At 36.5% G+C, this 26,819-nt stretch overlaps 1 protein-coding gene across 5 annotated transcripts in view; it reads left to right on the top strand.

Annotated features, from left to right (window-relative positions):
* Positions 1–26,819, top strand: part of PCDH9 (protocadherin 9) — a 678,879-nt gene that overhangs the window by 438,747 nt on the left and 213,313 nt on the right. The window lies entirely within an intron of this gene.

The following is a 26,819-nucleotide window of genomic DNA, read 5'->3' as shown; positions in this document are numbered from 1 at the left end:
ACAACTGTCTGATGTATCTTAATTTGAATTATTTCTTCAATAATCACTCAAATTAAAACTGGTTTTATTTGCCAGCAGTCTGGTATTCATTGCATAAAAACCATCCCAACCAACAAAAAAACAAACCAACCCACCTTATTAGTGAAGAATTCTTCTTTCATTGTGGTTTAGTAAAAGTTGTCAGGGACTTAAATTTAGATTGGAATTATTAATGTGTCTAAGGGTTTCATGCAGCGGAGCTGTGTGACAGAGCTGTATGAAGAAAAAAACGTGCCTCCTAGTGTAAAGAAGGGGAAAACTGTACTTTCATGAAAATGTTTGATAAATCACATTTTGATAGCTGCAAGCTGTGGATGTGATTCATTTTTCTTCAAAGAGATAAAGAGGAATAGCATATATTTAGTGGAGTGCTAGAACTGCTCTGGGGAGAAAGCCTACTATACACTGTAGATGAATCTATGGAATAGTTCCAATGGTTTAAAAACAGACAGAAATATAATATCAGTGTCTTCTGATATATGTTTATGAAGCTAAGTAAATGCTTGCCTAATTTCTACACCTATTAATATGTAGTATCAATACATTACATAACACAAATAGCTCAAAAAAAAGGAGCTGTAGAAAAAATTGTCACAAAACCACTGTTTTGAAGGTCACCTTCAAATTAAATAGAATATTCTATTATCTCCTAAGTTATTAATTGAAATTCAAAAGAAATTCCATATTTTTTGAAATAATATTATAATGTTGTCTACAAATAATACTTTTTGCAGATAGCTTTTTTATTTCCAATACATTTAAAATTGTATGGATGCACGTGGCTGATCAACATCTGAGTTCTCACTTTTTATAAACCTAGTATTATGGTGGTTTAGTCAAGTGATGCCAGGGGTATTAAATTGTACTATGATTCCAGTAATAAGTAGAAAGAACTCCATGGCAGTGGTTTAATTTTGATTAAAGTTCAGAATAATGGCATGACTGTCTTGTAATACACTTGGTCATATGATAGAGTCCCATGTGGAGAAGCTAAACCTTTCATGCAAAGAGCTTTGGTTTTACAGTGTCACTATCATTACACCCAGTGGGTGATGATGTTTTAACCTTGCAGGCATACCCTCTGCTTAATCCTGCCTTTCATTTTGCTGCCTCAAAAATTTCTTGTCATACTTGACAATATTGGAGTCTGTCGCTGAACATCCTAAGGTGTAAAAAGAAATGTTACTCTGTTAATGCTTAGCTCTAGATAAATCACTGTCCGTAGTTAGTCTTGTGTTTTCATAATATGAGACTTCATGTGAACTAAAATAAGAACATTTGCCTTTGAGTCATTTCATCCATTTCATTAAACACAAGTTCATACCTCACACAGAATGTAGCACTGTCACATTTAGCTACAGGCAAGTAGGAGTAAGAAAAACTAGAGTCAAGTTGGTGAATTAGCCTAGTGAAGAGCTATAAAATAGTTTGAAGCCTGAATTCAATCTTAGACCATGCACTTATTTTTTTAAAAAGATAAATAAAATCTGAAAGGCATGAGAGGTATTGCTATCTCTTTAGATCTCCTTGCTGCCTCATTAAAGTAAGGATTTTAAAATTGTCTTGGTTTAGAAAATCCACTATGCTGCATCTGTTCCTGTTCTGCTTTCTTTTCCCCCATACACCAAAGCTAATTGGAGTGTAAATCAGGACATCACCACTGAATAGGCAGCGAGAGGGGAACTTGTCCCATGACTTCTGTAAGATGAACACCTGATATGTCTGAACTTTCTAGCCACTGCTGCCATCGAAGGCAAGAAATTGCAGCTCCTCAGCAGTGATTTCAAAAGGCTAGGTGGGGGGAAGAAAAATTTAGAAGGGTTAGAGGATTAAAAGAAGGAGAAGGTTGCACACTAGGTGAAAGCTGGTGCCTGTGGCTTCCATCACTGCTGATATCTAGGATGTTTTTGCCAGTAGTACAGGCTAAAACAAAAGACTGAGTTAAAGAATTGCTAAGAGTTTTTATTCTCCTATTGGTGTTATCTTCTCACAAGGTTTTTCGTCTTATCACAGTAAGCCCAAATCTACTGCAGACACTCATAGATTTTTTAAGTTTTACAGCATCATCATTATGTAGGCAAACCTCTGTCATAGCACAGTGCATAGAATTCCACACAAGATTTCTTAAAACAAACCTATATTTCAAAATAGTCCAGTGATTTATTTCCCTTGGTGTTTGTATTGGGTTTACATGTCAAAGGCTGGGAAGGAGAGGGTTCTATGAGAAGAGAGCAGCATCTGCTCCCATGTTGGACAGAGACCATTCCTGCTGGCTCCAAAACAGACCCACTGCTGCCCAGAACTGCACAGCAGCTGGGAGAGAGGAATAAGAAAACTATGAGAGAAACAACCCTGCAGATACCAAGGTCATTGAAGAAATAGGGGAGAGGGTTCTCCAGGTGCCTCTTCAGCCCACGGGGAAGAATATGGTGTCCTCTGCAGCCCATGGAGGACTCCACACTGGAACAGGTGGATATGCCCTGAAGGCAGCTGCAGCGCATAGGGGACCCACGCTGGAGCAGTCTGTTCCTGAAGGTCTGCACCCCATGCAAATGACCAATGCTGGAGCAGTTAGTGAAAGACTGTGTTCCTCAGAAGGGACCCCATGTTGGAGAGAGAAATAGTGTGATGAGAAAAGATTGGCACAAAGTGTTATCAAGTGACTGTAACTCCCATTCCCTGTTCCCCTGCATCACTTGGCCGAAGTGTGGGGGAAGAAGAACCAGAAAAGTAGAGAACGAAGGAGTGAAGTTGAGCCTGAAAAGAAGGAAGGGGTCCGGGGAGGTGTGCTGTTTTTGGTTTTATGTTTTGTTTTGTTTTCTCACAATCCTATCGTGTTTTTAATTTTCTATAAATTAAATCAATCTTCCCCAAGTTGTCTCAGTTCTGCTGGTGACAGTGAATGATGAATGATTTCCCTATCCTCATCTCATCCCATGAGCTTTTCAATCTTATTTCTTTTTCCTGTTTTATTGAGACAGGGGAGCGATAGAGCAGCTTAGTGGGCACCTGGCAGCTATCCAAGGTTAAACCACAAGACTGTTCAAGTAGATACCATTTTCCCAGTCTGAAAGCATTTACCTTCAGTGTCTAGCTCTTGTCTGTGAGACTGTACCACCTTTTGTCATCAGGAAGAAGTATATACATATTTGAGGCCCAGGGGACTATTTTGACTAGTACAGCATCCTGCATAACACAGGACACTTCTTTGTAAAGAAGTGTCTGTCATCTTCTGCTTGTATCTACAGCAAATGTTTCAGAATGATTCTTTCATCTAATGGTCTTCAGGGACAGAGGAAACAATATTCTGATTCTCACCGACTTTGACCAAATTAACTGTTCACCTTTTATTTGATAAACTAGATGGTCAATGTCCATAGATCAGTCATGGTGGTCAGATCATCTTGGACCTGTAATAAATTGGTTAGTTCTCTGCAATATTTTGAATGTTGCTATATTTTGTTCTTGGGTATATTTCTTTTATCTTTCTTTTTAAAATATTGGTTGCATATCTAGACAGAACAGAAAAGAACAGTGAATAATTCAGTCCTTTCTAACACCTTTACAAACAATGCAGTCAGTGAATTCAAGTTAAAATATAAAACAGAAGTCTTCTAAAACAAAGGCTATTTGCCTTTTTTTTTTTTTTTTTTTTTGTTTACATCAGGTTCTCTGATTCTCTATCATTAATTGATCTGACCAGAACAGGTACTTTTCCATGCCTTGTGAGCATGCTATTTAACAGTACCTTTTATCAGAAGAGCAATGGATTTTACTATTCTTTAGAGACTTTCCATGAGAAGTAAACGTAAAAAGCACAACTGAATACATATATCTGTAATCATGGTTAAATATACCAGAAGGGCTTTATTAGCATTCTAGGTGCTCTATCAGATAACTATATGTGAGACAACGCACCTTTTAAAAGTGTGATAGTGTGATTATGACAGCAATATTTGCTTGAGATTTTTGAGGTTTCTTTTTCTGAAATTCAATGAAAGTTATTACTGCCAACTATGACTCTTTGTTACATTGAAACTAAGATTCATTTTCTGATGTTTCACATTCAGTTTCTAATAGAGTCTTAGCAGTGCAACAGCTATTCACAATGGCAAACGCTTAAAAGAAAGATTATAGTTGTGAGAATAAAGGTATCAAGATTAGCATAGAATTTTTAATTTCAGCATTCAAGTGGTTGCAAATTGTAAGTGGAATTAGAATTACTGATGTCTCCAATGAAAGGAATAACTCTGTGAGGAGGAAGAACCCTATTGCACCAGCACAGTGCTCAAACTCTCTTTACATAGGAAGATATAGACCATGGTAGGTTTCATAGGAATATAATAAAGGAATAAGACCAATGATCTGTCTAGCTCTGTACTTTATGCATGCAGTAGAAGCAGCTGTAATATAGAACTTCAGCTCCTAAGGTAGATTTAGTCCAGTGAATTTCATAGAGAAGTGCCTATATCCCACCATAGGTTATGAATGAAGGCTGTAGTAAATAGCCAAGAAGTACATGTATTAGTTCCAGACGTTAATGATGGAACTCAGTTCCATCTTATAGACTCCTGAATTTGGATGCTTACATGTAGTGATCTAAAACCTTATGCTAAGTGTCTAAGCTCGCTTTTTAACTTGTTGAGCACTAGAGCTTTAGTCTTATCTTAAAGCAGGTACCTAATACAGGTGGTCTAAATTTCACTCTAGAGTCCATTTACTGTATTTCTGAGTGAAATAGGAGCTCAAACAACAAACTCATATATAGATATTTGGGATGGAATTTAGCTTCAGAATGTAGATGTATAGGGCTCAAATAATTTCTTAAACATATATGTGTGGTGCTACATGAGGTTACCTACCTCTTGTTAACTGCAATCCCTTCCTTCACATTTGATATCCACATGCAAATATCTTAAGTACACGAGGATATTTCTAAATTGACATTGCATGCTAATGGTAAGGCAAAAGAAGTGAGGTTTAGGTTGAGATTCATTCAGAAAGAAGTTAGCAGATTTAGGTGACTACTAATATGTGTGTGGGTGTTATATATGTAACCTCCCTATGTATCTATAACTCATTCACTTCTGAGTTAGGTAGTATGAGCTCCCATTGTAGTCAGTGGAAACCTAATCAGGATCATGATTGAGTCTAGATACGCACTCAGTTACCAAACGTGTGTCCACTTCAATGTAAGTGACATAGTTTTCCAGACTGTGTTGCCTGGATTGCCATTGTGTATAGGGGAAGATTATCCACCAAAATTTAGTTAATTCCAGCAAATCCAGCCTATGGTGTGAAATGAATCCCAGCTGTTCTCGTTGCTAAGGGAATATTCTTATCTTTTGAGAGATTTAAGTCTCGGTTACTTGCCTGCACATAACATTTTTCAAAGGAAAAGGGCATTTTTAAATTTTCTGCCTCATTTTTACAGTACTAATAGAATATCAATTTGCATACCTTCCTCTTCCTCCTTCTCTTTTCTGCTATAACTGAAATTAAAACATCCTGCCTTTTAAAGCACAGTCCTACAGACAGATATCCAATATTTTTTTTGCCCTCTGATCATTTTTCCTTCTTCCAAACAACCACCAAATTATGTCTGGTAAGCAGTGTAAGTACTATACCATTTTTAAAAATAACATATCTCAAAATGAAGAATTGCATTTTGACTGTCTCTTTAAGAATGCCCACATGGGACATTCACGAAGTGAAGTGACAGGGCAGTGAGTTCCTTCTTTCAAATAGTGTGAGAAGCTTTTGCTTTCCAAGGAGATCTCGTCCTTTGGTATAAAAAAGTGTGTCATCTTAAGAAATACTCTTATATATCAGTGTCTTCAGATTTGACCTAGTCTTGTCCAGAGATTGGGTCTTCATTTTGTTTACTGTGCATATTTTATGACTTTTTCTTTTTGCTTTTCTTAGATGTTATATTTGCTTCTTTGTTGTAAATCTAAGGAAAATTCCATGCATATGAAGGGGGGTTTCCTGAACAAGATCTGAATGTTATCTGTTATATAAGTAATGAATATTCTCTTTTCTTTCAAATATTTGCCTTCACAAGGGATGCTTTATGTTTCTGTGCATCAACTTGATCTGTTTGTCTTAAACAAGAGAAGAGAGTGGAAATATGAACTAAGTAGATTGAAAATTAATAAGGAATTATATTTACAGTCTAAAACATGTTTAAGTAAACCTTTTAGAAAAAGGAATAATAGTTGATTTTTTTTTTTAGTCTAAAGCTTTATCCCCTTTCATACTAAATCCAGGTAAATTCATGTCAAAACAGGATAAGCAAGGAGAATGAAAATAATAACAGAATGCTTAACTCTGATTATCATACACGGTGTGTTACATTTGTTTGTTCTTTGGTGAAAGGTGAAGGTATATCTTCTGGAGAAAAGTCATCCAGATGCAGTAGTATCATAAGTGACCAAACTTTGGCAAGGAAACACAAATATGTACAAAATCTTTACCAGAGCCTGAGACTGTATGTTTCCTATATGCAATGCGTTAAATAGATAAACAATGACATGAGCAATACTTCAGCTCTCCAGGAAGTTCAGAATATTTTGCAGTTCTAGTAAAAAGATTTTCAGTATAAAACCCATGTTAACGCCCCACCCCCCCCCAAAAAAAAAAAAAAAAAAGTTACTCTTTGTTCAGTACTATCTGGTCATCTTTGGGAAAAAACATAAAATAATTACATATACCTCAACAGTGTGGTTATAGCTATATTAGCAAGTAATACACAGCATTGCAGGAACAGGTCTGAGTGTGAAGCAGCTGGTGCTATGGACACAATGTTTACTGAATACAGTTCGGTGGCATTTACTCTGGGTTTGGGTTTGTGTGGTTGCATTAGTTACTGGAGAATAATTTTAGTATCATTTCATTCTAAGGGAATCCCATTCTTGTGCTCCAAAAGGGCTTCACAATAGAAATCCAAGTGTGTAAAGTGGAGATGACTAGGAGATTTGAGTCAGAAGTACATTCCTGAAAGTAAATGCAGAAATACTGTTTAATAATATCTATTTCTTTCTCCATTGGCCAACTCACCTATCATTTTTAAGAAATTTACATTACTGAATTATTGTCCAAGTACTTCATGCTTAAATATTCCCTGCATATTTATGGCAGTTTTAAAGTTCTTCACCCTGAAAAACCCACAAAAATGTCATTTTTAAGATAAAATTTGAAATTAAATTCTATGTGCTTTCTTGGTGATATGCACAATTACTCTTTTAGATTAGATCTGTTTTGTCTTCAAGTTCTAAAGGAAGTGTTAAAGTTCACTGAGGAAGACTGAATAACTTCTTTCTTTTACTTTAGCCTTACTGAACAGTACTGAAATATTTCATTGCATAACTGCATTTATGGAAAAATGCCATGGAGATAGCTATTGAAGACATATTTTTATATTAAAGCATCAGTTATAAATGATTCATCCATCAAAAAGAACTGGAAAAAAAATGAAAACCTTCTCAACTTTACAATCATTGCATATTTTTTAATTCACAAAGCTCCTGGTGTGCATGTTCATGACTTTAGTTTTTTTGGGTTTTGGTTATGTAAAATATATATCTGACTGACTGACATTACGGTGTGATGGAATAATTGACCAGTTTTGATGTTTAACTTTTACTGAATATAAACAAACTTTTTTTTTTTTTTTTCTATTAAAGACCACTGGTTAACTGAATTTAAGGGAAAACAATTTATTAGTCAAAACACGTATGTTGTTGTAATTCAAAATGTACTGAAGATATGCAAGCACATATTTCAATATTGCCAAAGACTTATACTGTAACGCAGCAAAGGGATACAAAATAGAATTTGTTTTCAGTAGAAAAGCCAATACAATTTGGGTGTTTGGGGATTTTCTTTTTTGTTGTTTTGGTTTGTTTTTTTTAAAAAGTATATTTGTTTTGTAAAAATATAACAAAAGAGGTTATTTTTAATTTGTGGTGTTATTGCCAGGCCCTTGAAACTCAGCCACTTACTAGCTGTTGTTAGTGTGAATGTGATCTGGCAAGCAGAGCATAGTCATTAACTAATGGATTACAGCTACACATTTTAAAAAAAAAAAAGTGTATGTGGTTAGTAGTACTGTAGTGTTACCAGCAATTTAAAAGTCATTTGTAGGTTAGCTTATGAAATTACAAGTGTAATCAAAAATTTCCCTGCACTGCTGCCTTTTTCAGCTGATTTAACTGCAGATTCCTTGGACCATTCAAAAGAGGAACCAAATGACTCAGAAATAATCATCCACACCACAGTGGATTAGTTGTTTAGATGATGGTTTCACAGTTTCTATTTTTCTTTTCATAAGAAATGAAAGGAATAGTGTGAGGTAATTGCTTTGTGCCATTACTTCAGGACTTTTTTTCTTTTTCTTATTACTACACATACATGTCCTTTGTTATTGCTTTATTATGAATGGAAATTGTATATTTTCAGTTGTAAACAGACAATAATATAAGCCTCTATTGGCATGAGTAACTACTTTGTAGACATATTAATGACACTTTGTGCAGAACAGTGAAAATATCTAACATATGTTATAGATGAATATAGGTCACTATGCCAGCTGTAACAGAAAAATAGATGCATATCCCTACATACTGACATGCACAGATATAACACATTCAGCTAAGGTACAGTGGAGTTCAGATGATCTAGAATTTAACTAATGATACTGACCTTTGGTTACCTATTTCCTTTCAGCATTTAAAGAGATAGCATGACTGGTCTTGAAGATGGACATAGCTAAAAATAACCTCATGTATCATTGGTTATGCTCTATCAATACTCTGTGTAGTTTAGTCAGACTCTTAGGGTCACATTTTCAGGAAATTCTAGCTAGGAACTTGTGCTAACAAGCTCTATTTCTGAACATATCGACTGCTATGTTAGACGTAGGGTGCCTGTCCAGTTCATCTCTGAGATATCTAACAAAACCAGCCTCTTTAACCATAATTATGCATTATGAACACTTAAGCCTATGATGTGAGTCATGCCTCTCAATGGATCAAAATACTTTGCTCTCAAAAATAATGTGTTAATAGTAATTTTCTATCCTGAAAGTCAGCAATTTTGAGCTACTGTCTGTATAAATAGCAGAAGAGGAGGTCATGTCAAAAGCGAAAAATAGGATGAAGAAGACTTTAGAGATACTTGTGAGTTTATCCATGTTATTTTGCAAATAATGACAAGATTGTTATGAAAGAGTTACACTTTAAAAGAAATCTGGTTAAGTAAAAAACAATGAAGAATCCTAGAATGGCCAAACAGTATGTTGCTTTGCATGCTTTATTCACTTTTTGGCTTAACGGTGATCAGCTGGTTCTACAAGAACATACTTGAATAAATAAATCATTTTAAAAGTTAAAGAAACATACAAGAAATAACAGTTTTAATCCTCATTCACATCAGAGACTCAGAGGCCACAGTCTTTCATTTTTGGAGGAACATTTTCTGTGACGTTTCGTCTCTATCTCTCTCTTGCTTTCTTGTGAAACTAAAAGTATATTCTACTCTTCTGTCTAACTTAGTTTAGCTGCTGTGGGCCTTCACACACTAAAAGAATAAATCCTGGTAGCACTCTATGTTGGTGTCTGTCTATATCTTCTGTCTTTAATTTAGAAATTAACATGTTTTCATTGGTGACAAGCTATAGTGTATTTTTCAGTAGAGCAGATCCAGAAGTGACTGTTAATATTGCCTACCCTGGTGCACAAGTGGAGGGAAAGAAAAGCAGAGAGATTAGACTGGTGTTACTGGAGAGGCAGAGAAAGGAATGGCTTGGAAGTTGTCAGGTACACTGCCAGCTGGATAGATTATGCACAACAGCATAGGCAAGGTATGTGAAAAATGGAGTGTCAGGAAACTGAAATTGGTATAGGTAATTCTTCCATGTACATTAAAACATTTTAGAACAGCTCCGTGCTGCCCAAGAGTCAGAAAGCTGTTTTATTTATGGTTCAAAAATGTCCATGAATCATTCTGTCAACTGAACAAACTTGAAGAGAAGAATGCTGGTCCTCAGAAGACTGTGAAATTCCAAAGCAAACTGGAAAACAACCCAAATTGAGAAAGAGAGTGTTTAGTTGGGAAAAAAAGATGAATGTCACATTGCTTAATTCAGCCTCCTTCCTTTTTGGTCTCGTCAAATGCTTGCCTATCACAAAATGCCAGCCTACTCAATGTTGTATTCTGCTACAAGGTATATAGCATCTCATAAATTTGACAGTTCACTGACAGTAGTATTGTGCTTTTCTACCCTGGTAGAAATAATAATTAGATAATTCAAATTATTTTACTGGATGAAAACACTCAAATCTCTTTTCCAACGGAACAGATAAGTGACTATAAACTTGGGCTTAGTGTCTGTCTAAGTCATTAACAGTGGTTTTGTTTTGATGGAGTTTATTCAGCAGCTTTGATCATATGAATCAGCCAGTCACAATCCAAAAAGGTGGATTGGTGCAGCTAATTTTATGTTTCTGGATGATACTTCAGTAAAGTCCTAGTTTAAAATAGCTGAGAAATGACCAGCTGAAAAAAAAAAAAAAAAAAAAAAAAAAAAAATTGAAAATAATCTGGAGTTTCTTTCTGTAGTTGAGGATCAGCTCTGCTGATAATCTGACTTCTGAAAGTTTTGTCAGTCTAGGCCATTGATCTGTATATTAAGGGGCCAAACTGCAAGCAACTTGAAAATAGTGATTTCTACTGTAAAAATGTTGAGCTTCATCACAGAAACTGGACATTTTTAAAGGAGATAAAAGCAATTATTTTCATTGTTGGGGTGTTATTTGTTTCCTTGTTCAAGATGTTGCATTTTCAGGCAAGATATTTGAGGAAAGTTGTCCTTGTCATTATAAGCACATTTTGTTTGATGATCAGGAATAAAAAGTTAATTAGCGTAGAGATCTAAATTTCCAGCCGTGTGTGCACAGACGTACATGGATTTTCCTCCTTATCCAACAAATGTGGTTTTAGGAAACACCAGAATGATCAGCTAATTATGAAGCACTTTGGGTATTTCTAGATCTGATTTGCATAGTACATTCTTTGATACACTGTACTAATCAAATCATTTCTATTCAGCCATATGAAGAGTAATAAAGAATGAGTACCTTATCTATTGCCATCTCCTGTTTTCTCAAATCTTTTCATGTGTGCTTTACAAAACTTTGCCACTTAATGCCCTTTTAACTTTTCCCAAGTAACACTTTTTATTCAAAAGGGTGGAGAAGACCTACGAGTTTTATCTTCATTAGCATGTTTAGAGAGAGTGCAGAGGAGGGCAACAAAGCTGGTGAGGGGCCTGGAGCACAAGTCTGATGAGGAGCAGCTGTTAAGGGCACTGGGGCTGTTTAGCTTGGAGAAAAGGAGGCTGAGGAGAGACCTTATAGCTGTCTACAACTACCTGACAGGAAGTTGTAGCATAGAGGGTATTGGTCTTTTCTCCCAAGTAGCAAGCAATAGGACAAGAGGAAACGGTCTCAAGTTACACCAGGGGAAGTTTAGATTGGGTATTAGGAAAAAATTCTTCATGGAAAGGGTTGTCAGGCATTGAAACAGGCTGCCCAGGGAAGTGGTGGTATCACCATCCCTGGAGGTGTTTAAAGGTGTTTAGTCGAGGTTCTTAGGGGCACAGTTTAGTGCTAGAGTTAGGTTATGGTTGCACTCGAGAGAGTCTCTTCCAACCAAAATGATTCTATGATTTTATGTCATGTGGTAAACAAATTTGGCATGCAAGAATTTTTCTGTGTTAAGATTAACTCACTCATTAGACTAACGTATTCTGCACTGCAAACACTCATTTCAACCTACTGAGTGTATTATCTAATATCTGTGGGCACTGATTAGCAGTTTCCATTCATTATCACTGAACTTGCTATATAAATCATGGCCTTAAATTGTTTGTGTGATTGTTCCCTGAACTTTTTTTAACCTTTCTGGCTCAAATGTTTCAACTAGATTTTAAAAAGATAAATATTACATTTTTCACGTTGAATCTTGACTGTAAATCAGAACAACACATGAGAAATTCTCTATAACTACACAGAAAGGGTCTCTGTCTCATTACTCATCCTGGCTCTGTGCTATGAAACAAGTGACTATCTTTATGTTTCGCTAAATATTCATATACTTTTCATTTTCATTCACGTAATACTTTTTACCCCCCAACCCTTTAAAAAAAAAAAAAAATCAGAAGTGGTTTCCAGGATTATACAGAGATGTGTTTGTTGTAGGTACCCAGGCACTGGCAGCGGGAGCTGCAGGGGCCTCTGTGAGGACAGGCGGGGGCTGCCCTGTGCTGGACACAACTGGTTCCAGCCAGCTCCAGCCCACCCACTGCAGAGCACAGCTGAGACACTCAGCCAAGCTGGTGCCTCCTCGGCAAAAAAGTGCTTAAAAAAGGGCAAAAAATGTTGCCTGGAAGTAAGACGTGAACAAAAATGCGAGAGAAACAGCCCTGCAGACATCAAGGTGAAAGGAGGTGGCACAGAGCTGCTCCAGGCATCAGAGCAGAGGCTTGCCTGCAGCCCCTGGAGAATGCCACACCAGAGCAGGTTTTTCCACGCATCAGGAATGAAGTAGTGAAGTTGATCCTGGAAATAGTTGGCAATAAATTAAATTAATTTTCCCCAAGTCAAGCCATCTTGCCCATGATGGTAGTTGTTAAGCAGTCTTCTCATCTTCATTGCAACTCACAAGCATTTCTTCCTTATTTTCTCTCCTGTCCTGATGAAGAGGGAGAGTGAGAGTGTGGCTGGGTGGACATATGGCAGCTTGCTACGGTCAACCTGCCAAAATTGGTAGTTTAAATTACTTGCCTAGGAAAACAGCCTCAGAGCATAGAGAAAAATATTATACAATAAATACTCATCCTTATCAGAGAGGATCCCAGTTAAAATGTTATGGACAGTTTTTAATCTATCCCGTATTATTCCAATTTCTAGATTTCCACTGTCTCAGTTTCTACTTTATCTTCCTGAGGATGCTCTGGTCTAAATAGTCCATATCTGCATGTAAGAGAAGTCAGTCACATACTACCTCTGTGACATTACCATACAGATATATGTGAGGAATTTTGGTAGAAGATGTCATAACTCTTCTTAATTATATATACTGAAGTTTTGAGAAACTCATGTTTTGAATTTGTATATATTTGCTTTTCAGAGAAGGATCATGTCATGCCACTGATGCAACTCTCATAAGTACAGAATTTCAGAACAGGAGCGATGATGAAAGAAGTACTGTTCTCTCCCTGCCTCCACCCAAGGTTTTGTTCAGGCCCTTGCTTCCTCAACAAAATCTTTTCATTCAGAACAGCAAGCTTTCTCATAAGAGAGCTATATTATTTTGTGAAAGTTTCCCACCTAGGAAGATAAGCTTCCTTAGTGACACACGAGAATATTATCATTGTCATAAAACCAAAGATAATAAGACATGTCTTACCTATTATATATCAGGATCAGTGGAGAGAGGTAGTGACGAGAAACTAGTATCTACTAAGCACAGATCTTTTTCCTGGTTTTTTATGTGAAGAAACTATAGATAGTCTAAGTCAGTCTCCCATTTCAGCTCTTTACAGAGGCTGTAACCATACCATTCAAATGAAACACTTCCATTGTATAAGGTTTTGTTTTCCATATAAGTAAAAGGGAAACTGGGAAGAAAAACATTTGCTGGTCCACTTTGTACAACAGAAGCCCTTACAGGTTCCATATGACCGGTGCTGTGCTACCACTCACCTCATTTACACTGCTTCCCAAAGATGTCAAAGACTGGTTAACATAGTGGTAGTGTATTACAACAATGCTTTGAAATATCCATCTTTTTTTTTTAAAGGATATTTTTTGCTTTCAGTTCTTAAAAAACAACAGCTATAAATAAAAACAGAAGACCTGCATTACTGTCATGAAACAAAATAAAGATATGGATGTCAAAAGCTATCTGAAACATGTAGCAGTGCTACTTTTTGGATTGGTATCCAGCTTTATCTTAAACAAATTATTGTAAGAATTTCTTGCTTCAACAGGACAAAAAAGTGTTTGGTGTTCATTCTTGTTGTTGTTTTTGTTTGTTTGCTTTTCATTTTGGTTTCTTCTACCTGCAAATAGAGAAGACGACAGTGCAGATGCTTTGTACTGTATTTTCTTTCTCTCCTTCCACTTTCAATTATAATACATTGCCATTCTGAATGGCTTATCCAGAAACCATGAAAATGAATTCTGAATATTAAATAAAGCAAATCTAAGCCTGAAAAATGTATTTTAGAAAACTCAAGGGTTAGAGTCCTTCAATTAACATTGCACAAAATGTTTTTTATCCAACAATACCCTTAGCATTTATTTCCAGTTCAGTATATTTTTACTGCATACCTGTATCTGGAAAAGAATTCATATATTTATTTTTTTCCTAAAGGTACTGCCCTGACATACAATTGTGAACATCTTAAAAGGAAAAACTGTAAACAGCTGTCACAGAATACACTGACGTTTCACAAGGTTTTGCTTACAATCATTTTTTTGAAAGTACTGTAAGAGACTCTGCTTATGTTTCCATTATATAGACCCTCATTCTCTGCTAAATAGTGTGTGGATCTTTTGTCTCTGGTGCTTTATTATTTCATCCTTTGGTTCTATTTTTCACTTGGTTGAATAGTCAACTATTTAACATGAGTTCAGATAACCTTTGAAAATGGCTTTTCCTGATGTTTGCTATGCAAGACCTGTTCTCCAAATGCAAGCAACTGCACTCTTGAGAGGATTTTCAGTTTGGTTTATTTTGATTTTCTTTGATTTTTTTCCCCTTTCTTTTTTCTAATCTCACTACAAGGCATATTTGGAAGTGTAGATCCCACTACTACTTGCATCACTTACACCTTCTGTCTGTGCAACTGGAAATTCAGATGTACAATAGAGTGAGCAGAATTAAGACATGCAAAAAAAAAAAAAAACAACAAGAACAACAAAATAAAACTTTAAAAACACAAACACAGAGGAAGAGATAAATGGAGCACTCTTGTCAGGGTGTCCTGTTTCATGGTGTTAAGAAAGAGCCTTGACTCATTGTGTTATAGTATATCCAATGGGTCAATTTTTACAGGTCCTTTGAGACCTGGTCACCCATTGACCAGGAATACTCCTTAAGCATATATGTATAGATGATACTGAACTCTGTGTCACTGTTTTTGCTAATATTATAGTTCAGCTAACCTGGAAGACATTTTCTGTCTCTCCAGCAAGATCTTCAAAGGGAAATTCCAAAATGCTACACCTTCAGTAATATTCTACTCAGTTGTTTGAGCTTTCTAGGTAGCTTATGAACTCTCAAGATACTTCCCTCCCCATCAACTGAACCTGTTCCTGTTGTTAAATAATTCCTTATGATACAACGATGTAATGAAAGGTAATATTACAGCTATTATAAATGCAGTTGAAGATCAAATTTGCTCTTGCCATCAGCATTTGACAAAGGCATTGCCTGGTTAGTATGGCAATTCTGTTTTTACACAGGGCTCTTCTGTACTCAAGGAGAGTGCTGCCATGACAGGTTAACGTCTGATAGAAGATTGATGCCATCTTTTGATCTTCATGGTATTTCTCAAATAGGATGAATTCTGAGCCCTACAGCAAGAATAGTATCTGACTCCTAGAAAGCAGTTAAAAATGGATTATAGTTTTTCTAGACCCGATACATGACCATGACCACATAAATCCCTAATTAGAATTGTTTAGCCTCTTGGGCTTTACATGAAGTTCAATATTCATTTCAGTCAAAATACTATTAAAATAAAACTGAATGTAGAAGCCAGTGATTTGAAAGCTATGATCATTGAAACTAAACTTTCTAAACCATTCAGCTGATTGCTTCTTCTGTTTGGGGCACTGGATCTTTAGCTAGTTCAGGCAAATACATTTTTTTAAATGTGCTGCTGCTTCTTTACAGAACTTTGCAAAGTACCATATTGTCTGAATTGAGACCAAAAACATGCTAACTACCGAAGATGGATGACAGTATCAGTTGAATTGTAGTGCACAAAAAGAAAAAAATGCTTCTTTAACTGCTCACAAGCATTATTTAGAAATGTAGCTCATGATGCTATGAAATAGCGTGCTTGCCTTTGTGGTAAATGTTGATCATCAAAATAAGAGTCCTGAAGGTGAGAAAGATGCTATATCTGTGACTACATGTTATATGAAATTTCTATATTTAGGATATATTGAGGAGAATGTGTCATATGTTTTATTTGGTTGTGATTTTAAGTTTGTCCTTATTTTATTTTTTTCTTTCCAACATTTTGTGTGTGTGTATGTATGTACGTATTCCTGAGGTTCTCCCCTTTGAGTATGAAATAAAATAAAAAGTAATAACACTGAAAAGCCGATGGGCAAAAATTGATTCATAAATGAGAAGGTGGCATTCATCTCGGTGCTCTTATTGGAAACCTAAATCTCAGTAAATTCATAGCCTAAGGATACAATGGGCTTAAAGGATTTCTGTCTCTGAAGAAAAATTAGAACACCTTTGAGGTAAGGTAAATGGAAAAGGTTGTTTGGGCAAACGTGGAGCTCTAGCACTATTAAATGTTAAGCACCATCAGGGGGTACCTCAGTCATTAACAAGAGTGGCATGTTGAAGATTGTTTCAAGCAGGAGAAGAGTTATGGATGGTTATGTGGAAGTGGCATAATGCCACAGGGAAATTATGTCAAGCAAAAGGAAGATTTTTTTTAACTTATTGTGGGGGAAAAAAAAGTACTGAAATTGCATGCTTTCTTTATGTACTTCAGCATCTTTTCCCCAAAATAAACCTATGTAGTCTTTTAAATGAAGCAAATCTGGGACACTAACTTTGAAGTCCATTTTACAACCTTGTGCACACTAGTCCACCTTGATCTTTGGCATATTTCATGTTCATCTGCAGTGTAAATGTAAGTATCAACTTCATCATGTTCATTTCAAATCACATAGTTAGAAATCTTGACTGACTTGGAAGTGTTTTATGGACCTTTTGTGTTAGTTTTCTATATAATTAAAAGGGATCTCAGGGGTTCTGTAGGCAGCCAGTAAGTTAAGCTATCTGGTGTGAGAATAATGTGTTGCTATCTGGGGAAGGAAAGATTTAGGAGCCAAGCAAGGATCCCTGTTTCAAGCCAACAGAGCTTGAGAAGTGAGCAGACACGAAGTGTTATATCTCTAGGCAGTAGTTACCAGCTTTCTCATTACACTAGCACATCCTCCTGGCTCTTCTGCAAAATGGCCCTGAGATTAGAAGCTCTGCAGGAAGCTATCTGTGTTCTCACAGTTGGAAATACATTGTTAGGATGACAGCAGTTACATGGAAAATGGGTATTAAGATCGTCTTCGGCATCAAGAATATTTTGCTTTCTCAGTTTGCCTTAAGATATTGCTTAGAGGAAATTGCAGGTAGCGTGGCCTGTGTTGTAATCTTATTTGGGAGTAAATAGTGAGAAATGCCATTTTAAGTTTATCTTCTAATGTATAGTGTACAATAAATTGTACTGTGGGACAATAAATTGTACTATGAGAGGACCTTAACATTTTGCTCATAGACTGATCTTTAGTTTAATATAGAAATACTCTTCTATATCTTCACCACTTCCTATATCATTTGTTATCGCATAATATGCTTGCAGCTGCTTGTATTGGTTTTACATGAAAAGGTTTGCTAGTGTGGGAGTTGCAGGAGTGACATCTGTGAGAAGATGCCAGAGGCTGCCCCTGTGTCAGGCAAAACCAATTCCAGCTGGCTCCAAGAGGGGTCTGCCACTGGCCAAGCCTAGCTAACCTGCGACATCGGCAGTGCCTCTGTGATAACATTTAAGAAAGGGTAAAAAACTCTGCACAACAGTACCCTGGGAGGGAGGAGTAAAAAAATGTGTGAAAATGTGAGAGGAACAACTCTGCAGACACCAAGAAGAAAGAGGGAGAGCAGGTGCTCCAGGCACCAGAGCAGAAATGCCCCTGCAGCCCGTGGTGCAGACCATGGTGAAGCCAGCTGTCTCCCTGCACCACATGGAGGTCCATAGTGAAGTATATATCCACGTGCAGCCCACAGAGGACCCCATACTGAAGTAGGTGGATGTGCTCTGAAGGAAGCTGCAGCCTGTGGAGAGCTCATGCTGAAGTAGACTCCTGGCAGGAGCTGTGACCATGAGGGGGACTTTTCAGGTCTGTTCCTGGAGGATTGCACCCCATGGAAAGGACCCATGTTGGAGCAGTTTGTGAAGGACTGTATTCCAAGCTGGAGCAGGGGAAGACTGTGGGGAGGAAGGAAACGCAGAGACAATGTGTAACGAACTGACTGCAACCTCCACTCCTCATCTCCTCAGTGGGAGGAGGTAGAGAAGTCTGGAATGAGCCTGGATATAAGAGAGGGGTGGGAGGAAGGTGGTTTTAGATTTGTTCTTATTTCTCATTATCCTACTCTGTTTAATTGGCAGTAAGTTAAATTAATTTCCTTAACTCTGTTGTTTATTTTGCCTGTAACAGTAATTGGTAAGTAATCTCCCTGTCCTTGTCTTGACCTGTGAGCTTTTAGCTGTGTATTTTCCCCCTGTCCTGTTGAGCAGGCAGAGTCATAGAGTGGCTTGGTGGGCACCTGGTGGTCAGCCAAGGTCAACCCACCACACTATTAAGGTCAAAGGTTGTTTATTTATAGAAGAGTTGACAAAGTGTGACCTTTCACTTACCTTTGAGCTGACATTAACAGTTGTGCAGCCCACAGATGACAATGTTTTATTAATCTTCCAGTTACTGTATGCTGGTGTTTTAACTGTGTTTTGTTACTTTGGACCCTATTAAAATGTAGGTGTGGTCCCTTTTATAGTATTCTGGGGTAGGTTTGATCACTTCAAAATGATGCATTGGATAGAACATTTTGTCTACCCTTCTCTATCACTTTTCACCTAAAGCAGAATAGAAAGCTCTTCCGATCTTTTTTTTTTTTTTAATTGGTTTTGATCCACTTGTACAAGTGACAGGTACTTTAGACCAAATCATGACTACAGTTCTAGGTCCAGATTTTGAGATTGCCATCTATTTTTGTAAGTATATATAGACCAGGGATTGTCTGTCATTATTTTTTCTACAGTGCTAACACTGTTTCACAAAGAGAGAGATATTAATAGAAACAAAATCACATTGGTATCACTGATAGGATCAATGAAGTATGAGCTATCATAAAGCACTGATGCAGTAGTTCTAGGTCTGATAGACATTTACTAGTGTCAACAGTAGAAACATCAGTCCTGAAAGAGGTTATGGGTAAAGGGGGCAAAGTGCTGGATAGTGTCTCAGATTATTACACATTATGCGTTTTCTCAGATGAGATGCAATTACACATGTATATACATCTCTACTGTACCATGGTGAGGCTGCATCTGGAGCACTGTGTCCAGTTCTGGGCTCCTTAGTTTAAGGCTGAGGAATTACAGGAGGGAGTCCAGCAGAGAGCTACAAAGATAATTAGGGGTCTGGAACATCTTTCTTATGAGTAAGACTGAGAGAGCTGAGTCTCTTTAGCCTGGAGAAGAGAAGGCTGAGAGGGGATCTTATCAATGTTTATAAATATCTCATGGGTAAAGAGGATAGGACCAAACTCTTTTCAGTGGTGCCTGATGACAGGGTAAGGGGCAACGGGCACAGACTGAAGCACAGGAGGTTCCATCTAAACATGAGGAGAAACTTTTTACTCTGAGGGTGACAGCACTGGAACAGGCTGCCCAGAGAGGTTGTGGAGTCTCCTTGTCTACACACATTCAAAAACCTCCTGGACACATTCATGTGCAACTCCTCTAAGTTAACTTACTTCAGCAGGTGGGTTGGACTAGATTACCTCCAGATGTCCCTTCCAGCCCCAACCATTTTGTGATTCTGTGATATCTTGATACTTTCTCCATTAGATAAATACCTTACTATTGATAATCGTTATTTGGAGACTTCATTCATGTGATTTTGATCGCCAACTAAGACTGTAGAATTGAATGTAAATTCATGTTGATATATGTGAATAAATGAATGAAAATTAATGATCATTTTATTGAATCTACATTGATACAACAATTATATTGTGGTCTTTTAACAGTACTAAGGAAGGAAAAAAATCACTTGTTTGGGATACAAGTAAGAAAGAAACTCTTATAACAAAATTATACTGCATGTGTTCAGAATATGTTAACACTTTGACATGGTAGTACATGAAGGCTTAGTATGACTTGTAGTATAGGGGTAAGATGCTGAGTGTGTCAACAGACTTCACTCATTTTTTGTCTAACATTGCTCAGAAGAAATTTAATTTCAAGGAATGAAGACATTCTCAGAAACCGATAAAATGGCAATGATGGATAATTATACATATAGAAAACTGATGTGGTACTTTACTGGATTTGCTAAACTCTTTTTTGGTGACAAAGTCGCTCTACAATTCTTAACCAGCTTGTTCAGGGTATTTAATGTCTTTAAAAATTAAAACTCATTATTCCTATTTCATATTTAATACAAGCCTTAGAGTTCAGAGACTAAAAAGCTGTGGAACAAAAAGATCAGTTTCAGACTATGTTGCTCCACTAACCTTACAAAAACAGATCCAGGTGATGACCACTTTTATAGAGTTTGCACTTCAACATCCACTTGGCAAGAGGCATTAAAGATAAAGTAATGCATGTAAAGCCCTGAAGTGGTGGATTCATTGCTTAACCACAAGTTTTAGGCTATAGACTTAATGCATAGCTTCTGAAAATGTTAAATATCATACATATTAAGGCTACTTAATTCAGATTTAAAAGTAGGAGTTTTGGAGGCCTGCCACATACAAAGTAAAGTAAAAGAGGTAAGCACTCCCCTGATTTTAAGAGGAGGCATCACTCAGAATCATTTCTGCCTAATTTAAAGCCATAGATTTTCAGGCTGAAATCTTATGGAAGATTTGTGCTTCAGTCAAAAGTTTACATTAAACCCAGAGTAAATTGTCCCAATTACAGCATCAATGTATCAGCATGAGAGATTTTTGCTTTGTGTTTTCGGAGTTTGAATAAAATGCCTAGTAAAACCAATTGAGCCCAATGCCCCTTATGGGATTTGGTTAAACTGTGATTATTGAATGTAAAGAATAGCAATATCAAGATATTATTTATTAATATAACATAACGTAACATAACGTAACATAACGTAACATAACGTAACATAACGTAACATCTGTTTCTTCCAAGTAAGATTGCCAATGAATAACTGTAAAGCAAACTTTAAATTACAGTATTTATAATGAATGTGACTTACAATTAATTATTTAAGGGACATATTTTGTCCTCATTTACAGTACTGAAGTTCTTTGAGGCTGGACATACTCATTAATAACAAAATGAAACTCTCAATTTAAAAGTTTCACATCATTCATGTTTTGAATAAAGCTGTTATTCTCGTGAACAGTTGAAGTATAGACTGCACTTACAGGAAGAAGGTACCACATCTTTTTGCGCAGTTATACTGAGATAAATTTGTAGGTGTTTGATTTAGGAATAAACTAACAATCATAAAGGAGAATTCTGGCATGATTTACAGTCCAGTTTTCCCAGGTTTTGATATAGACAGCAGTTGGGGTGTTCCACAGCTCTATTACTGTCTCCTGTCTTGTATATCATGATCTCCTTTATGTGGCTAAGCATTAGTTAACACAGCTGATGCCCCCCTGAGGAGTCAGGAAGGAGCTGAAACATATCTCTGATCCCAGGAAGATGAAATTTTAGGAGATTAGTTTCCACAATCTATATGTAGAGGGGGAGATTGCACAGAGTATTGCTTTGGAGAGTGAATGCAAAATTCTTAAGAGTCAGAGAGAAGAGTATTGAAAGATTGCATTGAAAGAAGTGGGGTACTGGATTCTGGTCTCACAACAGGAAACTGCATCTGTCTTCTGTGGTCTTAGAGAGACCACTGAATACATTATAAGCATAAAGATATAATGTATAAAGAAAAGCTTTAAGGAAGGTACCAGCCTATGCTTGTACTGGTCCCACAGTATTTTCCTGGGTTAATATTTTTCACTACATGTGGAAATCTGGAAAGCAAAGTAGAAAGTAAGAGTGATGGAAGGAACTGGCCATGTATTCAAGAGAGCAAATGCTTTCAACCAAGTAATATATGGGAAGATTCAGTGCAATCTTCCTTGAATTCAGAGAAGATGCAACAATTGTAGAAAAAGTTGAGTTTTTTTTATAGGGTGCCATCTTGGAACATAGATTGGACAACCCACTGATAGCAGTTCCACAGTCTTATGAGATATGGATGATAAAGCATAATTATTAGTTTTGGTCTGAATTCAGCCTGTACACAGGTTTGTTGCACTGGAGAGAATGATAAAGCAAAAAATCACATGAAGCAGTCAGTAGAAAGAGGAAGACAAAAGCATACATAATGATTAGGATAGGCCACAGAATCCACAGGTCTATTAGTAAATACAAATGCACTAGTCCAAAGAGACACAGCATGACCTTGATGCAGTGCCAAATAATTTCAGAGTTCAACTAATCAGGAGAAACTGGACTAACAATTATGCAGAAGATACATGAATTGGAGGATTTAAGTATGAAACAGCACAATTCGAGGATACAAGTTGAAGAGGCAGGGTTCAGAACCAAGAACAAGAAATAAGAACTCAACAGGCAGAAGATTAAAAGGCAGTCTACAGCTTTCAAGGTATGCTCATGTAGCCCTCACTTGGAGGCATCCAACTGGTCACGAGGCAGAGCAGGCATGAGTGTCCTATACAGCATCCAGTACTGTCTGCCTGGGGAATGACTGTCCCCTCTAGCCTTCTGTCTGCAGGCAGCCAATGATTTGTTAGGTGGTCACACATTAAATAGTTTGTATAAACAGAATTGAAATGTTTTCCTGACTGCTTCAACTATTTCAGTTCTAACCACATCAGACTCCTCTGGGGGCTTCACTACACTGAAAAGGAATGGTGAGGATGAAAGATGCTGTGGATGTTCACTATTCCCTTTGTAAACATATCTTCTAGGATAAAAACTCTGCAGTCAGTGTAAAAATCTGCCAAGGAGGTCAGAAATAGAACTCAAAACCATCCAACACCCTGAGTTTGCTATTTATAGTTGGGCAGACACGAAAAAGGGTTTAGTCATCAAACTAGAATCTCATTAAGGAACAATTTGATAAAAAAAATTCCATGTGGGAAACCTTAAAGTTTTCATTCATCCAGTTGATTTTGTGTACTTTCCCTTGGAAAAGGTAAGATTTACAATGCCATCACCTTATAATTGTGTCATTTTGCTTCTCTTTGGTTTGTATTTTTTTTGTTGTTTGTTTGTTTGTTCTGGTTTTATGTTCCTCTTCTCTAGTTTGGATTCATGCTCACTCATCCTCTTTTAATCAAATCCAATCCCTAAAACTTATAATCTTCTTCTGATTATTTCCCCCTGAAACATACCTGAACTGTTCCTGGCTATCAGCAGAGGTTGCTGAATGTCATACATCTAAGTATATACAAAGTTTAAACTTTTATTCTGTGAACATTTTTTTTTTTTTTCAATCAGTAGGTTATCCACTACTATACAACTCAAGTTGAACACCCAGGCCTAGTAACATATGAAAGCAATCTCCCGTTGCTAGAACAGGCTCCTTCTATTTTGGTTGCTATGGAGCTTTACAAGTAATCAAAATGCAGATATGAGCTATGACACACCTTGCCTCATGTGTTCCATTGATAGAGACTGGGGACCCCAAGTCAGTGTGACATGTATGCAGGGATGTTATATTCCCATACAGTCAAACCCTAACCTTCAAGGAAGAATTAAAGTTAACCTTAAAAAAGTAGATGGATTGAGTTTTCATACCATGGGCAATATACTTTTATACTTGTAAAGTAAATTTAATATGAGCTCGGTAAAGCCAATCCCAAGTGCTTACAGTGTTTTGGTTTTGTTTTTTTTTTTTTTCTTAGTAAGATTTAGTGGCAGAAGATCAAATATTGCAGAAGAACAAATGATGCAAGCATATGTTGTGATATGCTTTTATGTTATTAATATTATTAGATCAAGTTTGCAAAGTTATTTCAGTGCTTCCTCATGTTCTACTGAAGTTTTATCTTTTTCTCAGAAAGTTAAAAGATTTTTGTGAGTACTTAGGTAGGTGTATATTTTTCTATTTACTTTCCTTTTGTTGAATCTGGTCTATTTGATATTTTTCCTTGAAGTTTTGCTTAGAAATTTAAGCCAAAAGATCAGTAGCATGATTTATTATTTTTTTTTAAGCATGTGACTGATAGATGTAACATAGTTAATATTTATTACTTCTACATAGACATGTTCTTGAAATTAAACCAAAAATATGAGTAAAGACTAAATTGAATGTGAACACAGGCAGGATGTGCGTAATTTTGAATCTAAAAATTGGCTCCTAAGGCGTGGTTTTACAATATGTCAAGATGGAATAATTTAGTTATTCCTGAATATGTGCTATATATTTTTAAATGTATATCGCATTTCAGTTTTTCCATCTTATATGAGCTCATAAAAAAGATTTGAATGTTTCATGTCTTCACTATATGTTATCTATAAACTCCATTTTATCAACTAATTATTTGAAGACACTCTGACTAATAATTTAGTTGTAGCAATTGTTCAGTAAATTAGAACTTTCTCTAAGATTTTTGGTAAGGATTTAGAAACATAATCAAAAATATTTAAGATGGGAAAAATCTAAACAAAGAAAATTAATTAAGAAACAAGAGGAGATATTTTGTAGTAATAAAAATGTTTTTCATTGAAAATTTTCCTAACAAAGCGTATCTATTTTTATTTTAACTGGATGTAACAAGTCCTTCTGACATCCATGCTACATTTGCCTTGCACTTTCAAATTTCTTTAGTTCATTTTCTGCAGGTTTTTAATGCCTATTGATGTCCCTTTAGGTTTGCCCCAAGAGAATGCTTACGTAATAGCCCAAATCCCTTGATTTAGGTCTCACAGTTTAAATTGTCAACATGTTACTATGATTTCAAACCAAAACAGATTACTTCTCAGTTTTAGTGTGGTTTCAACCATGCAGAATGGGGTAAAAACACCCATGGCTGGTAAAAGGGATTGTCTGATTAGTAGTTTTTTACGTAATGACCTATGGGGACTAGGACTACATTTCTGTACATCAGTTCAACAATCTGAAACAAGAAACCTTTCTATATCCTCTACTTAACCTAAAAGAACTGAAGCTTAATTTTTATTACTAGTAATAAATTTACAAAGCAATGGCATATTTTTTACATATTTATTATTTATCTTTCTTTAAAAATTGTTGGAAATATCTTCCCAGACATACTGGCTAAATAAGTCTCTGGAAATGATACTTCTGTCACATCAAAGCATTCTCTGTGACAGATTGTGATTGATTTTTTTTTTTAACAGTTTTATGATGTCTTAACATTAGTATGGATTATCAGTAGCAGTGCAATTTTCCTCATGCAGTAAAGGGACTCAATTAATGCAACACCTCTACTAATATATTTTTTGCAGCTCTACAAGAAACATGGAAAATGTTCATGCTTTCTCAATTCTTCTTGCTCTTTCAGCCATTCATCCTCACCTGCACTTTGGCAACTGGAACTGTTTAATCTCAGCAAACAGAAGTTACTTCTAAAAATTACTATACTTCATGAAGTTGTTAAGGGTTCCTTTTTACTGTACTTTGATAAATTACATGAGTCTATGGACCTTCTACTAAGACAGTCTATTTTAAAAAACAATGAGCACAGCAGTGAAAGCTAACTACACATACACTATTTTTCTATGCAATATCTGTCAATGTAATTACTATGAATTCTTTTTAATCCAACTGGGCAGCCTCATGACTCAAGTGTAGAGCATCAGTATTCCCTCCTCCAGTGTCTTCCAACTGAACCAAAACTTTTAATGCTTAAGAATCATAGAATCATAGAATGTCCTGAGTTGGAAAGGACCCACAAGGATCATTGAGTCCAACTCTTGTCCCTGCCTAGGACAACCCCAAAATTCACACCATGTATCTGAGGCCTTTGTCCAATTGCTTGTTGAACACTGTCAGGTTTGGGGTCATGACTTCCTTCTCGCGGAGCTGGTTCCAGTGTTCCACCACCCTCTGGGTGAAGAACCTTTTCCTAATGTACAACCTAAACCTCCCCTGACACATCTTCCTGTCATTTCAGGAAGGAATCAAAGAGTGTCTGATAGAAGGAGAATTCCTGCTATTACCCACTGCCTAATTTGAATACTAATGACAAACATTAGTCATACACTTCAAAAATCAAGAATGTATGTCATTAAAATTACCTTCAGAGAAGCTAGTTTATATTTGTGTCATTACCATTGCTGAGATTGACTCATGAGTGGTTGTCTTCAAACAGCTTGACAAGCAACAGCTTCAGCTGGCAAATGGCTGGTTAGCAGAATATGCTCAAGGGAAGTCTGTCAGAAGGGTAGACTGTAAAGGGAATTGCATTGGGCATATCCAACTCTGACCAACCTTCATTAAAAGCAAGCAAACTATCACCTTCTATCTATCACATGAACAACTCAAGTGTTCGTGGTTTTCATTTCTCTGTTTTATTTTACCTGAAAGTTTCAGTTTTCACAACCCTACAAATACCTGTGATACTCAAATCAGTAGAGTGCAATTTCAGGCCTGCTGCCACTGATGTTAAACAGTAGTAACATAAAAATCAACAGAAACATATATCAAGTACTAGAGACAAAA

The sequence above is a fragment of the Patagioenas fasciata genome, chromosome 1 (genome assembly GCF_037038585.1).
Source record: "Patagioenas fasciata isolate bPatFas1 chromosome 1, bPatFas1.hap1, whole genome shotgun sequence".
Taxonomy (NCBI): Eukaryota; Metazoa; Chordata; class Aves; order Columbiformes; family Columbidae; genus Patagioenas; species Patagioenas fasciata.
Note: the sequence above shows the minus strand (reverse complement) of the source record. Positions and strands in the feature narration are given on the sequence as shown.